The sequence below is a fragment of the Lithobates pipiens genome, unplaced genomic scaffold, assembly GCF_037356315.1.
Source record: "Lithobates pipiens isolate NorthernLeopardFrog02 unplaced genomic scaffold, aLitPip1_a1.2 Scaffold_28, whole genome shotgun sequence".
NCBI classification, from domain to species: Eukaryota; Metazoa; Chordata; class Amphibia; order Anura; family Ranidae; genus Lithobates; species Lithobates pipiens.
The window spans coordinates 62,339,152-62,352,859 of record NW_027507789.1 but is presented as its reverse complement, the minus strand read 5'-3'; positions in this window follow the sequence as shown (position 1 = coordinate 62,352,859).

The following is a 13,708-nucleotide window of genomic DNA, read 5'->3' as shown; positions in this document are numbered from 1 at the left end:
CAGTAGCGTGAGCGCAGAGAGGGGGATGCTCAAGAAGGACAGCAGTCTGGCAGTCATGTTCCACATGCTGCAGCCTACTGCCAGGTTTGCTCCAGCGATGAAGAGGGAGGGGATGATGAGGGCACTGACTCCACGTGGGTGCCTGGTAGGAGAGAGGAGGAGGAGGAGGGGGGGAGGAGGAGGCACATGTCCAACGAGGCAGGATGCCCTCCGGGGGCCAGCTTAGGGGCAGCACACCGACTGAATCACACCGCAGAGCTCCGCCTGTGCAGGGCGCTGCCTCTGCGCGTTGTTCTAAAAGTTCTTTGGTGTGGGCCTTTTTTGAGACGAGTGCATCAGATCGCACCGCTGCTATTTGCAACATATGTCTCAAGCGTATCTCGTGTGGCCAAAACATCAGCCGCTTGGGCACCACATGCTTGACCAGACATATGTTGACCTGTCATGCAGCTCGTTGGCAAGCGTACCTCAAAGACCCACACCAAAGAGCAAAGCGGACCTCTCCTTGCTCCTCAACAGCTGACATCTCCAACCCCACTAGACCTTCAGTCCTCTCTGAAACCTGCTCTGAGAGGAATGAAGGTGTAGAATTAGGTGTGTCACAGCCAAGTGCTTCCGGGCACAAATGTCCCTGCCCCAGCTGCTGGAGCGGCGAAAAAAGTTCACTCCCAGCCATCCACATGCCCAGCGGTTGAATGCTAGCTTGGCTAAATTGCTAGCACTTCAACTGCTGCCTTTTCAGTTGGTAGACTCTGCCCCCTTCCGTGAGTTTGTACAATGTGCGGTTCCTCAGTGGCAGGTCCCCAAACGCCACTTTTTCTCACGGAAGGCGATTTTGGCTCTCTACCGGCATGTGGAAGGCAATGTCCTTGCCTCGCTGGACAGGGCGGTCAGCGGTAAGGTGCATATTACCGCTGACTCATGGTCCAGCAGGCATGGACAGGGACGTTACCTGTCTTTCACGGCCCATTGGGTCACTCTTCTGGGAGCTGGGAAGGATGCGGGACAAGGTGCAGTAGTGTTGGAGGTTGTTCCGCCACCACGCCTCCAAAATGCTACTATTGGTTGTGACACACCTCTCTCCTCCACCCCCTCCTCTTCTTCTTCCTCCATGGCCTCTTCCAGTGCTCTGTCCTCAGAACCAGCGGTGCTCCGTAGGCGTTCCAGGGGCTACGCAAGTATGCAGGCAAAACGATGCCATGCCGTGCTTGCGCTGGTTTGTTTGGGGGACAGGAGCCACACTGGGGCGGATGTTTTGTCAGCTCTGCAGGGGCAGGCCGAGAGGTGGTTGACGCCACGCCAGCTTAAGCCAGGAATGGTGGTTTGTGACAATGGCACCAACCTCCTCTCCACCCTCCGACAGGGACAACTGACCCATGTGCCCTGTGTAGCTCACGTCCTTAACCTGGTGGTGCAGCGGTTCTTGGGCAGGTACCCCGGCTTACAGGATGTCCTGAAGCAGGCCAGGAAAGTCTGTGTGCATTTCCGCCGATCATTTAATGCCTGTGCTCGGCTGGCTGAGCTCCAAAAGGAGTTGAACCTGCCCACGAACCGCCTTATATGTGACATGCCCACCAGGTGGAACTCGACGTTGGCCATGCTGCAGCGGCTGCACACGCAGCAGAGGGCCATCACTGAGTACCTGTGCGACTACGGCACCAGGACAGGGTCAGGGGAGCTCAGTTTTTTCTCACCACGCCAGTGGGGCATGATCAGGGATGCATGCACTGTCCTGTCACCGTTTGAGGAGGCCACAAGGATGGTGAGAAGTGACAGTGCATGCATCAGTGACACTGTACCTCTTGTCCACCTCTTGGAGCATACGCTGCGTGGAATAATGGACAGGGCACTTGAGGCAGAACAGAGGCAGGAAGAGGAGGACTTCCTTGCCTCTCAAGGCCCCCTTTATCCAGATAGTGTTCCTGCTGTGTCACCCATCACACAGGAAGAGGATGAGGAGGAGGAAGAGGAGGAGGAGGATGATTGTGTCAGCATGGAGGTGGAGGCTGGCACTCAGCATCAGCAGCAGCAGCAGCAGCAGTCTTGTAGGGATGATCTACAGTCCCAAGAAACACGTGGACTTGTACGTGGCTGTGAGGAGGTAGCTGCGGATCATGTTGCCCTTAGTGACCCAGAGGACTCCGGACCGAATGCCTCAGCTAACCTACGCTGCATGGCCTCCCTGATCCTGCAAAGCCTGTGGAAGGATCCTCGTATTCTTCGGATCAAGGAGAGGGACCATTACTGGCTGGCCACTCTCCTTGATCCACGGTACAAGGGTAAGGTTGCCGACCTTATCTTGCCATCGCAGAGGGAGCAGAGGATGAGACATCTCCGGGAGGCCTTGCAGAAAGGTCTGTGCAACGCGTTCCCAGAGACTGGGAGGTTACAAACTCCTGGTCCTGGACAACGTGTTGCTGAGGCATCGGTCAGAAGGAGCGGTGGAGAAGGTGGCCGTCTGACTGATGCTTTTAGACAATTTTTTAGTCCGCAGCCCCAAGGTATGATCGGTTCCAGCAACCATCGCCAGCGTCTGATTTACATGGTGCAGTAATACCTAGGGGCAAGGTCAGACTTGGACACCTTTCCCACCGAAAATCCTCTGGCTTACTGGGTCTTGAGGATGGATCACTGGCCAGAGCTTGCACAGTATGCAATTGAGCTACTGGCCTGTCCTGCATCCAGCGTTCTTTCGGAACACACCTTCAGTGCTGCTGGTGGCTTTGTTACCGATCACAGGGTGCGCCTGTCCACCGAATCAGTTGATCGACTGACCTTCATCAAGATGATTCAGTCTTGGATCACCCACAGCTACCAAGCACCTGAAGCTGATGTAACCGAATAATTTTTTTTGAAATATCACATCCCTTCAAGACTGCCTATGCTGAGTGACTGTCCTGTTATGTTGATTGTCTATCCTCTTCCTCCTCCGCTGATATGTTGTAAGAACATTTCTGGCTCTGGGTGATGCCATCAGCCCAATTTTTCTGCCCCTGTTAAACAGGGGCGTTTAATTACAATTTTTGATGCAATGCTTTGCAGCAGGGCTAATTCCTGCAATAAAACTAGAGTATATGGGAGAGGTTGCAGTGTCGTGGCACCAGCACCAGTGCCTAAGGCCCAATTTTTCTGCCCCTGTTTAACAGTGGCGTTTAATTACAATTTTTGATGCAATGCTTTGCAGCAGGGCTAATTCCTGCAATAAAACTAGAGTATATGGGAGAGGTTGCAGTGTCGTGGCACCAGCACCAGTGCCTAAGGCCCAATTTTTCTGCCCCTGTTTAACAGGGACATGTAATTACAATTCTTGATATAATATTTCACAGGGGGGCCCGTTCCTGTGCCCACCCAGAGTAACTGTGAGGACTTATAGTGTTGTGGCACCAGCACCACAACCACCAAAGGTCAATTTTTCTACCACTGTTCAACAATGGCATGTAATTACAATTCTTGATATAATCGTTCACAGCAGGGCGCTCCAGCGCCCACCAATAGTCACTTTGAGGGCTTACAATGTTGTGGCAAAACCAACACCTTGTTCCGCCATTTCTGCAGAGCATATAGGGCAGGCCCCTACTTTCAAACATCCAACTTACAAACATCTCCTACTTGCAAACGGAAGGAGACAACAGCAAGTGAGATGAAAAAAGATGGACGACAAAACTAATTATACAGGGGTGATGACCCTTCCCTCTGTTTTTCCAAAAAGCTTAAAAATAGTTTTTTTGACTGGAGCTACACTTTAAAAATGTACCAGTTGAAAATTACAAACAGATTTAACTTACACAACAAACCTACACAGTCCCTGTCTTGTTTGCACCGCCTGTATACTGCTGTTCTGAGTATATAGGGCCTGGGGGCCACACCCATTTCCTTTTTTTAATATGGGTATGGGGTTCCCCTTAATATGCGTACAAGACCCAAAGGGGCTGGTAATGGGCAGGGAGGGCTACCCATGCCATTTTTTTCAATGATTTTCAACCATATTGCAGGAACCAGATATAACATTAAAACCGCAAGCAGTTTTCAATGATGTTATTTCTGTTTAATGTCATTTTGTGCAGGGACTGTTCTAAACACGGGAAACACGTGGCACTTCACAGGCATACTACAGACACCCCCCAGGCACCATATTTAAAGGAATATTTCACTTTTCTTTTCACTTTAATCGTCATTAAAATCAGTGCTCCCGCCAAAACGGCCATTTTTAAAAACATTTTAGGCATTGACCCATGTCCCCTGGGGCAGGAGCCAGGTCCCCAAACCCTTTTTAGGACAGTATCTTGCATATTAGCCGTTAAAATTAGCACTTTTAATTTCGAACGTTCGAGTCCCATAGACTTCAATGGGGTTCTAACGTTCGTACGAATTTGGGGTCCGTTCGAAAGTTCTGGTGCGAACCGAACTGGGGGGTGTTTGGCTCATCCCTAGTATTTATACTTTCCTGACTTGTTCGGGTCAAAAGAAATGAGATAGGCCACCAGTACATCAGATGTGATCAATTTTGTATGATTCGCACCACAGCTTGTGGACTCTCTAACTTTCTCAAAGACCAAATAATATCCACTAATTTTGGTTATTTTTACCAAAGATATGTAGCAGTATAAATTGTGGGCAAAATTTATGAAGAAAAATTAATAATTTGCATAATTTTGCCACAGAAACAAAGAAATATCATTTTTTTTTCAAAATCTTCAGTCTTTTTTCATTTATAGCGCAAAAAATAAAAACCCCAGAGGTGATTAAATACCACCAAAAGAAAGCTCTATTTGTGGGGAAAAAAGGACAAAACAATCATTTGGGTACAGTGTTGCATGACTGAGTAATTGTCCTTCCAAGTGTGAGAGCACCGAAAGCTGAAAATTGGTCTGGGCAGGAAGGGTGTTTAAGTGCCCAGTAGGCAAGTGGTTAATATAGGTGAAGTTGGTAAAAATGACTGAACCCAGGGTGTTAGAGGTGACAGAGGATCTGCAGAGTCGGGGCAACCAGTGGGGTATAGATTCTATCAGTGGCCCTTACGAGGGTAGCTCTGCATTAACAACATAATGATTCAAGTAGAGCATGTTTAACTCTGTCAATGCCATAGTGTTGAATTTAATGAAGTAAAAGGTAACATAAATAGATATTTGCCATTTTTATGTAGCGATAATACTTGTGCAGAAATGCTAAAAGATGGCATCAATATAGTACCCAGAAGGGCACCTATTATGGGTAATAGCCTGTCTCCTAGCTTTTTCAATCCATTTGGTAGGGTTTCCACTACCTTGCTGCACTCCAAGAGCAATTATAAGTGTGGCATTTCAGCTTGCTCTTGCTGCAATACAGTGGTGGCTGGTGCACAATATTTTGGGGGGGGGGGGGCAAACAAACCTGCCCCCCTCACTCACACAACCTACACCCCCGTCTCCATGGGAGACCAGGAGATGGACGGGAAGGTGTCTCTCAGGCGGGAAGGCGGCAATCAGTCCAGCCTTACCTTAAGAGGCTGCTCTTTGCTCCAGGCTCCCGGTCGAACAGGCGTTGCTTCTCCTTCCAGGCCGAACAGGAAGTGGATCCGGAGACCCGATTGGCCAGGAGTCCTAAGACTTCCTGGCCAATCAGGTCTTTGGACTTGCTTCCTGGTTGGCTGGGAGGAGAAGCAGGAAGACATTAGTGGATATTATTTTGCTAATGTCACACAACTGGGTGGGCTCAGGGCATAGTGCTCTGCACCCCAAGCCCAATTTAGAGCTTCAGGCTCTAATCATGTGGTTGAAAAAAAAACCCTATTAAAATCCATGCATCCGATGCCCTACATGTAGATTAGGGGCCAGGTACATGGATTAGGGGGGCGGCACCCCTGCACCCTGCATGAGCGGCTGCCACTGTTGCAGTCGCATATCAAGGGGAGAATTTTCCTCTGTGAATAGAAAGGAATTTAAAATAGAATCATAGAACCTCATTAAAGGGGGCTCCCGGATTCCGATAAGCCCCCCGCCCACAGACCCCGACAACCAACGGCCAGGGTTGTCAGGAAGGGGCCCTTGTCCTCATCAACATGGGGACAAGGCGCTTTGGGGTGGGGGGGCCGCGCGCCCCTCCTTCCCCGAAGCATCCCCATGTTGAGGGCATGCGGCCTGGTACGGCTCAGGAGGGGGGGCGCTCGCTCGTCCCCACCCCCTTTCCTGACCGGCCGGGTAGAGTGCTCGGATAAGGGTCTGATATGGACCTGGGGGGACCCCCACCCAGTTTTTCGGTGTAGGGCTTCCCCTCTAAGTCCATACCAGGTGACGGGGCCAGCAACGTGTCAATCTTGCCGCCGAAGGTGGCGACATTGACTTCTTTCGCTAGTCCCGGCTACCTGGAGCCGCACTCAAAATGAAAGGACTTTCCTCTGTGTGTGTGGCAAGTCCGTTCATTTCAAAAGTACGACGGATAATCCGCGGGAAATGTCCCGTGTGTGGGCAGGTCCGCTCGTTCGAACAGTTCGGTGGACTTTGCGGTGGTTTGTCCGCCAGACTAAGTCCGCCGGATAGTCTGAACGTGTGTACGCGGCATTCGATTATATTTACGTTGGCTGTTCCTTAGCTATGTTAATTATATTCCTGTTTACAGTTTGTATTGTTAGGCTAATGTGATCAGGGATAAATATAAAAGAGGGAAAACACTGCGCTATAATATGTGAAAAAATGGCCACAACAGCCACAACAGCAGCCAACACTAAAAACAAACAAAGTTCAACAGATAGAATAATAAAAACAGTGTAGCGCTTCAATAATAGTAAGTGTAATCAACACAAATTATAAAAATAATAATCACACAAAACTGAATGCCTGAAAGTAAAAGTCCAACATAAGGCACTCATTCGACTATGTTGATGGCATGGGAGTAGCCAAACCGTCACATGGAACGAAAGTGGTGTACTGGACGAATATATTCATGCAGGTAAACTTGATTGGAAACATCAGTGAGTAGTAGATAAATACTTCTTACCGGAACAGTTGGACTCACACAGTCATATGACGGCTGAGTCTGTAAGGCTTGGGGTCACTGTCAAGGACCAAGGAGTGTGAGGAGAGAGGTCAGTTGAGCTAGTGGAGGGGCTCCAGGCGATTGTAGGCTCAAAGATGGATCCTTTCAGATGGAACATCAAAAGGTCGAAGTAGTCAAGCTCAAACGCAGCCCGTTGGACCAATACTCCAGCCTCCCCCGAGTGGGGAGGGGGGTGTTTGTAAAGATTTAAACCAAAACCATGGAGAGAAGGGAAAAGAAAAAAAGGCTCCACATGGTGCGGGTCAAACGATATAAAAACGTTGGTTTATTTGAAGTCAAAAGGTAATAAATGACTTAGTGATCACATAAACAAACAAAATGAACTTAAAAGCAATGTGGGGTACCAACAGGTCGCCCGACGCGTTTCGACAAATGTGTCTTCAACTGGCGACCTGTTGGTACCCCACATTGCTTTTAAGTTCATTTTGTTTGTTTATGTGATCACTAAGTCATTTATTACCTTTTGACTTCAAATAAACCAACGTTTTTATATCGTTTGACCCGCACCATGTGGAGCCTTTTTTTCTTTTCCCTTCTCTCCATGGTTTTGGTTTAAATCTTTACAAACACCCCCCTCCCCACTCGGGGGAGGCTGGAGTATTGGTCCAACGGGCTGCGTTTGAGCTTGACTACTTCGACCTTTTGATGTTCCATCTGAAAGGATCCATCTTTGAGCCTACAATCGCCTGGAGCCCCTCCACTAGCTCAACTGACCTCTCTCCTCACACTCCTTGGTCCTTGACAGTGACCCCAAGCCTTACAGACTCAGCCGTCATATGACTGTGTGAGTCCAACTGTTCCGGTAAGAAGTATTTATCTACTACTCACTGATGTTTCCAATCAAGTTTACCTGCATGAATATATTCGTCCAGTACACCACTTTCGTTCCATGTGACGGTTTGGCTACTCCCATGCCATCAACATAGTCGAATGAGTGCCTTATGTTGGACTTTTACTTTCAGGCATTCAGTTTTGTGTGATTATTATTTTTATAATTTGTGTTGATTACACTTACTATTATTGAAGCGCTACACTGTTTTTATTATTCTAATGTGATCAGGCCCTACCTGGTCCTGTGTGCTATATAAATTCTGTGTGAGTTTTCAATAACGTGAATTCCAGTTTGCATCTAAGCTATTGTCAGCTAGTCTTGGATGCTCATTGCTCAGCTGTAATACCTGTTTCCTAGGTCCAGACTGAAGAAAGCTATATATCTTGACGGAGGCACCCAAGCTGGGTGCTGGATGGTTCCGTCACAAGGTAGTACATCGCAACATACGGGTGGCAAGTGGTTAAGATTAAACCTTTTTCCATCAAATTGTGGTCACCTGTCTTCTACAGTTTATACTGACCATACACACATAGATTTTTTTTGTTCAGCTTGTCAACTGAGCACTGATTGACAAATCTACCACTTCGGATATTGTATTCTGACATTTACACAAACTACACCACACAGTCTAGTTACAGAAACAGATGATACAACAATTAGGTATTGTTCCTCACTGAGCGACATACTGTACAAGTCAAACATACTAAGGAAGGTAAATAGCTATGCAATAAACAAGAAGATGTCAAACTAAATACTGTGCAAAATACACCCCTGTCACCCTCAGGTATCCTTAAGTCACATCAGGAGGCGTCACTGAGGCTGATTTACAAAGCATTTTCGCCATGAGTAGCGGTGCACGCTGACGCGCAACGGCCGTTTTTGTATTCACAAAGCATTTGCGCCTGTAACACAGCGCAATTCCCCATTTACTATCATGTTGCCGGCGCACGGGTGGCCGCGATCTGTGTGCCGCTATAGACCTGGCGCACGGCATCTTCAACTCAGTATTAAAAGAAGCTGGAAGTGCGACTATTATGGGGGTGATGTGGGGTGATGTGAGGAAGTATAGATATGACTGTCCAAGTAACAAATATGGCCAAAATAGGACGGAAGATAAACTTTCTTTTAGCAAGCCTGGTGCGCCTGCAAATACACTGGAGCTGCGTGAGATAATTTTATGCACTGCGCATGCGCAAATGGCATTTTCGACTGTTCAAGTGCTCTGATTCACTGTGCCAGCAAAATCTTAGTAAATGTCAAGTCACGTAGGTTAAGTTGCATAAGTTGAACAGGTGCACCTCTCAACTTTTTTGCGCTGGTTCACTTCTAAGGGTTTTTTTTAAGGCTATTTGCACACAGGTCATGTTAGCATTAAGAAAGAAAATGCATGGAGGTCCCCTGAAATTCCATACCAGGCCCTTCAGGTCTGGTATGGATATTAAGGGGAACCCCGTGCCAAAAAAAAATGGCGTGGGGGTCCCCCTCAAAATCAATACCAGACCCTTATCCGAGCACGCAACCTGAACTGTACCAGGCCACATGCCATTAACATTGGGAGGGTGCTTTGGCATAGCGGCCCCCCCAAAGCACCTTGTCCCCATGTTGATGAGGACAAGGGCCTCATCCCCACAACCCTGGCCGGTGGTTGTGGAGGTCGGTAGGCGGGGCTTATCGGAATCTGGAATCTTACGGAATCTTCTCGTCCGGCATCTTCCTCCACTGCGTCTCTTCTTGGTTCTCAGGCCGATCTGCGCAATGGGAGGCTCCCGCTGTGTGACGCTTCTCTTCTTCTGACAGGTTCATACACTCACTTGAAAATTTACCTGGCGCACAAATGGAGGTATGAACCGGCGCAGCGCATTCATGTTAGTAAATCAGCCCCACTGTCTCTCTCCGCCAAACCTACCATATCTAACCACCTAGACAAGCCTTTCTCAACCTTTTTACCCTAGAGCAGTGATGGCGAACCTTGGCACCCCAGATGTTTTGGAACTACATTTCCCATGATGCTCATGCACTCTGCAGTGTAGTTGAGCATCATGGGAAATGTAGTTCCAAAACATCTGGGGTGCCAAGGTTCGCCATCACTGCCCTAGAGGAACCCCTAAAATAACTTTCAGATCTTGGGGAACCCCTTCCCAAAAATCAATTGACGGTCAGTGAGAAAAGTTCCTTTACATAGTGGTCAGTTAGAAGAATGCACGTTATATTGGTAGTCAGTAGGAAGAATGCCCTTTATATTGGTGGCCACTCAGTATGAATAATGCTTCCTACATTAATGTTCAGTGTGAAGAAGGCTTCTTACATTGTGGGTCAGTGGGAAAAATGCCTCTTAAATTGGTGGCCAGTAGGAAGAATGCCCCTTACATTGTGGTCAGTAGGGATGAGCTTCGTGTTCGAGACGAAGCCATGTTCGACTCAAACATCGGCTTTCCAACTGTTCGATGAATTGCGAACGTTATGGGCCTTTTACTCCAAATTCGAGTGGCGTGTCAGGGCCCATAATTCACTGCGGCATCGCAGTGCATTGCTGGCTGATGATTGACCAAGCATGCACTATGACCCGCATGCTTGGCCAATCACAGAGCTGTCTGTCTAGCGAGCTGTAATTGGCCAAAGCCAGGGTGGCTTTGGCCAATTATGGCTCAGGGGGTTTAGTACATGCCCCGCGCTATATAAGGACGCCTAGAAGTCGGCCTTGTGTAGTGTGTTCTGGCATGGTCATAGAGAGAGATAGACAGTGTGATTTAATTTCATTTGAGTTAGATAAAGCAGGCAGGAGGCTAGTCAGTTAGCTGCAATCAGTTTATTCTGTATATATATATATATATATATATATATATATACACTGTATTCAGTTTAGCTAGATTTGTTCCTGTGTACTGTGTCCTTTGCACAGTGTGCACTTAAAGCTACCCTAATTGCTGGTGTTCTGCTGATCCTATACCACAGGCAGCTGCAGTAATTACAGTTGGTGTATTGTGTCATCTGCACAGTGTGCACCTAAAGCAACCCCAATTGCTGGTGTTCTGCTGATCCTATACCGCAGGCAGCTGTAGTAATTACAATAGGTGTACTGTATACTCGGCACAGTGTGCACTTAAAGCTACCCCAATTGCTGGTGTTCTTCTGACCCTATACTACAGGCAGCTGCAGTAATTAAAAGAAATAGAGTGCAGCGCTTGGCCACTAAATGTGAATGTGACCTAAAAAATTGTGCAAAAAAATTTATAAATAAAAAACTGTGAAATCAAATACACAAATATTGTGAAAAATCTTAAGAAAAAAATCTTATTAAACTCAAGTGTCCAATGAGGTAATAAAAAACAAACAAATTGTGAGCTCAAATGTCCATATGTAAATTAATACAAAAAATATAAGTAATGTCCAGTGTATATATGAAATAGAAGTAGCTAAAGCAGCTGGCCGTATTGAGCCGCAACATGCCGAAGACATGGTAGAGTGGATGACCAAGCCGTCCTCATCCTCCTCATCCTCTCTCACCCAGGCTCAAGGTACTTTGTCTGGCAAAGCAGCTGCCAACGCAGCCTCTTCCCTCAACTCAATGGCATCAGTCACTCCTTCCCTAGCCCCACCATGTCCTCCTGAGGAGTCCCCCGAACTGCTTTAGCACGGTGTTGGATAAATGCTCCAGGAGGATGCCCAGCATTTTGAAGGCTCTGATGATGATACCCAGCTAGAGGAAGGCAGTAACCAGAGCCTAGAGAGAGGGGGTGCCCAAGAAGGACAGAAATCTGGCAGTCATGTTGCCCCAGCTGCAGCATACTGCCAGGTTTGCTCCAGTGATGAGGAGGGAGAGGATGATCATATAATGCCAGTGCTCGGCTGGCTGACCTCCAAAAGGAATATAACCTGCCCAAGAACCACCTAATCTGTGACATGCCCACCAGGTGGAACTCAACGTTTTCCATGCTGCAGCGGCTGCACATGCAGCAGAGGGCCATCAATGAGTACCTGTGCGACTATGGCACCAGGACAGGGTCAGGAGAGCTTGGTTTCTTTCCCCACGCCAGTGGGCCATGATCAGGGATGCATGCACTGTCCTGTCACCATTTGTCAGCAGTGACAGTGCATGCATCAGCGAAACTGTCCCTCTTGTCCACCTGTTGGAGCACACACTGCATGGAATAATGTACAGGGCACTTGAGGCAGAACAGAGGCAGGAAGAGGAGGACTTCCTTGCCTCTCAAGGTCCCCTTTATCCAGACAGTGTTCCTGCTGGCCCACCGATCACACAGGAAAAGGAGGAGGAGGAAGAGGAGGAGGGGGATTGTGTCAGCATGGAGGTGTAGCCTGGCACTCAGCATCAGCAACAGTCTTTTAGGGATCATTTACAGTCCCAAGAAACCGATGGACTTGTACGTGATCATGCCGTCCTTAGTGATCCAGAGGACTCCGGACAGAATGCCTCAGCTAACCTACGCTGCATGGCCTCCCTGATCCTGCAAAGCCTGTGGAAGGATCCTCGTATTCGTCGGATCAAGGAGAGGGATCATTACTGGCTGGCAACCCTCCTTGATCCACATTATAAGGGTAAGGTTGTGGACCTTAAAAAGATTGGATCGAGCCGTGCTTATGCAATACGGGAAGCAGAAGGGGTACAAAGAACGAAAAATATCCAAATATCAGTATATACAGGTTGCAGCCCCCCAACCAGGAAATCCCTGCGAGGGTCTTTCGAAATAATTAATAATCTCAAGAGAATATGGGGTGTCCGGCGCTACCTATTATCAAAGATGAGTACCACCCTTATTTCCACTAGACACAATATTACTACAAGACAGTAGGTTAATCGTTATAAATTTGTTGGAAGCAATCGAATCCTCACCAAAAAAAATACAATAAACTGTGCATAAAGGGACTACAGAAAATCTTATAAAGTGCTTTGTGCAAGGATAAGTGCTACATATAATACTTGTTGTGAATCACATGCAATTCACACAATTCCCTATATGTGTTATATTATTCAGCATTCATAAACTACAAAAAATTAAGCTATGGTGCAACCTCATGAGAAACCAAAAACAATATGGCTATAAAAAAATTTCTATAGGCACCAGACCCCAAACCTCATGTGCAAAATAGCAAGATAATTTTACCAAATATATGCATATACAATAAATATCAACCAGGGTATTTATATATTATATAAAAAAAGGGGAAAAAAGATTTTTTATATATATTATGTGCATAAAAAATAAATTTAAATCAGAAATAAAAAGTTCTTCAAAAACAACATTAAGCAAACAATAGAGCCAAAAAGTGATAAAACAAAAAAAAGAAGAAAAAGGAAAAAAAACACAAAAAAAGTCTATTAATGTCCACACCTGAAAAAAAGGAGGAGAAAAAATAAAAAAAGAGAAAAAATCCTTGATTGTGCAAATCCAGCAGGAATAAGGTGACTTTTGTGCTTGTGACTGAATTCACCAGGTGACTGTGTGCTCCCCCACAAGGTTCCCCACTCACCAGAACGATACACCCCTGCAGGGGTAATAAGCCTTCAGATCGGTCTTTATGTGATTCCAAACTTTCAAATCCGTATACGATGCGATTGCTTCAAGAAATACACCCCTCCCGGGGGAACTCCACCTTTAAATGCGAACCCAGTTTTCAGGCACCATATGCGCAATCCAAAGAGAGGAGGGAGTCCAATTTAATCCTCATAGGAGAAAAAATAAAATCTCCATAGTGTAGTAATTTTAAATGTGATCAAAAAATAGGGGCACTAATTGTAATGGCAGAAGAAGACTTATTTTTAAGAAGCACATATGGCAAATTTTTTTTTTATAAAAAGTATATATATATATATATATATATATATAT